This window comes from Fukomys damarensis, unplaced genomic scaffold, assembly GCF_012274545.1.
Source record: "Fukomys damarensis isolate Sample0158 unplaced genomic scaffold, DMR_v1.0_HiC HiC_scaffold_38, whole genome shotgun sequence".
NCBI classification, from domain to species: domain Eukaryota; kingdom Metazoa; phylum Chordata; class Mammalia; order Rodentia; family Bathyergidae; genus Fukomys; species Fukomys damarensis.
This window is the reverse complement of record NW_022900950.1, coordinates 81,965,811-81,967,948: the sequence shown is the minus strand read 5'-3', so window position 1 is coordinate 81,967,948 and position 2,138 is coordinate 81,965,811. Positions and strand designations below refer to the sequence as shown.

The window sequence follows — 2,138 nt, the reverse complement described above, 5'->3', positions numbered from 1 at the left end:
CACCTGCGAAGCTGGTCCGTCCGCCCGAGCCGGCCGCTCGCGGGAGCTGCTGCGTGTGCTCCGGACGCCCGTGCAGGCGTGACTTCGGAGATTCCTGTAGTTCTGCATCAAACTTTGATTTTTTTCCAAGCTAAGACGAGATTTTTGGAGGTTTTCGTTTGGAACTGTGATCCATATAGCCACATCGTCAGGGGGACTTTTTTTTTTTTTTGGTCTTAAGGTAAGAAAACAATATTGTTATAAATGATTGCAATTGGGGGAGAAATGCTGGCTGCTATCTAAAATTTTAATAAGTAATGCTAATTTTTATAATTTGAAACAGGACTTTGGCAATAATTGCAAAATATTTTAGTAATTACTCTACGTTAATGTTACGAGAGCATCTGTTGATGGTTATGTACGTGATTCTAGTGGGGAAGTTGAGAGATTTGTTTTTTTTTGTGAAGTTAATCCTGTTATATCTTGCTACATCAGTATGAACGTTTTGCTATTTTTTGTTTTGCTTTTTGATTGTAAGGTAAACGTTTTAGAGCAACACTCCCAGCATGGCTCAAGGGACAGGGACCAATCGATGCAGAATTACCAAATATGTTAGCAAATGGCATTAAATCCACCAACAAGTTACTTAAAAATGTAATATTGAAAATATCTGAATGGAATAATATCTGGTTAATACGACTTTTCTTATCTAGCAGGGACTGCAAAGTGCAGATCTCTCTCCACATTTCTTGGAGGGGAGGAAGTAGAGACGGGCACATTTGTACCTGCTCGGGTTTATTTAGATGTTTTGTTAGGCAGCAGATCCAAATAAAACTTAGGAAACTTAGTCTGAGAATTCTGCGCCACAAGGTTATGTGTATTTCCAAGTTGAGGGGCTGTTTGTTCTGCTGTGGACTAGAAATGTCATTGCTCCCCACCCCCTCAGGTCAGAGGTGGATGTAAATGGAAAGCTCTGATCTAATAATACAGTACACTATTAGCTTGTATTATAGACGCCACTGCTGTTGGTAATTGGATGGAACGGGAAAGCGTGGGCTGAGGGAATGTCTCCTATTTCAGCAGTGTTTAACTGCTTGCATGCTTAACAGAGAGCTTTCCTCTACTTAAAGAGATTTTCTTTGGAGGCTATGTCCCTTTTGTCACTTGGCAGTGCATTCTGAACGTGTATGGAGAGAAAGAATTCAGTGTGGAAAAGCCACTGAACAGTACTTCCTACAGTGACCAGCTTCTAGATGGTAGACGTTATCTGATGCTCCTTGTGTAGTGTTTGAAATATTAGTCTTTATGAATTTACTTAACAAGGATGATAGTTTTCCTGCTAATAAAATTGTGATCTTTCATTTCTGTCATCCAGTCATATTAAGTATAGATGGCTGTGAAAACCAGCTTGGGAATATCTTCACAGTGCAGGGAGAGGGCTTCCTCTCAGCTGGATATCCTCTTAACAGGAATGGGGAAAATACAAAGAGGTTTCATCTTTCAAGGGTCTTTAAACTGAGAAGGGGTATGGTTCCCAGCCACTGGAGAGTACACTGTTTAAATACTGTTAAATTTTAAAATATGCAAATTTCTACTTTGTTGCATTATAGTTACAAGGATGAAGTTTAGCTTCAGTATTTATGATTTGAAATAATGGTGGAGGTTTTTCATTTTATTTACAGCATAGTCCTACAGCACAGGGATTGTTGCAGGTGGATGTTATTACAAACATATCCAATTCCCTGAAATTGTTTCTATGTGTTACCCTAAATAGTGTTTTTCACAGGACTTATGTCAGTCATGCAATCTAATGTTTGAGTATTGACATAAATTTTAAAGGCTGAACAAGTAAATAGGAAAAAAAAAGGATATGTGAAAACATAGTCAGGAAGTTTATACCAATTAATCTCCTGGAAATGAATATCGAAAAAAATTTATTACTATTTATTTTTAACTTTCCTTTCAAAAGCTGTAATTATATTTCACTGAAGATTAGAATTTCACCCAGAAGTATGGTTTCTTTAAAATTTTATTTATTTATTTATTTATTTTTTTGGGTACCGGGGATTGAACTTGGGTCGTTGCGCTTGCAAGGCAGGCCACCGAACCACTGAGCTAAATCCCCGGCCCATGAAATTTTATTTATTTTGAAGCAATTA

General features: G+C 37.8%; 1 protein-coding gene across 1 annotated transcript in view; it reads left to right on the top strand.

Moving 5' to 3' along the window:
• Nucleotides 1-6: 6 nt before the first annotated feature.
• Nucleotides 7-2,138, top strand: part of Fstl5 (follistatin like 5) — a 716,962-nt gene continuing 714,830 nt past the window's right edge. Inside the window, exon 1 of the mRNA XM_033759984.1 lies at nucleotides 7-220. The gene's annotated coding sequence lies outside the window, so the exon portion shown is untranslated. The remainder of the gene's footprint in view (nucleotides 221-2,138) is intronic.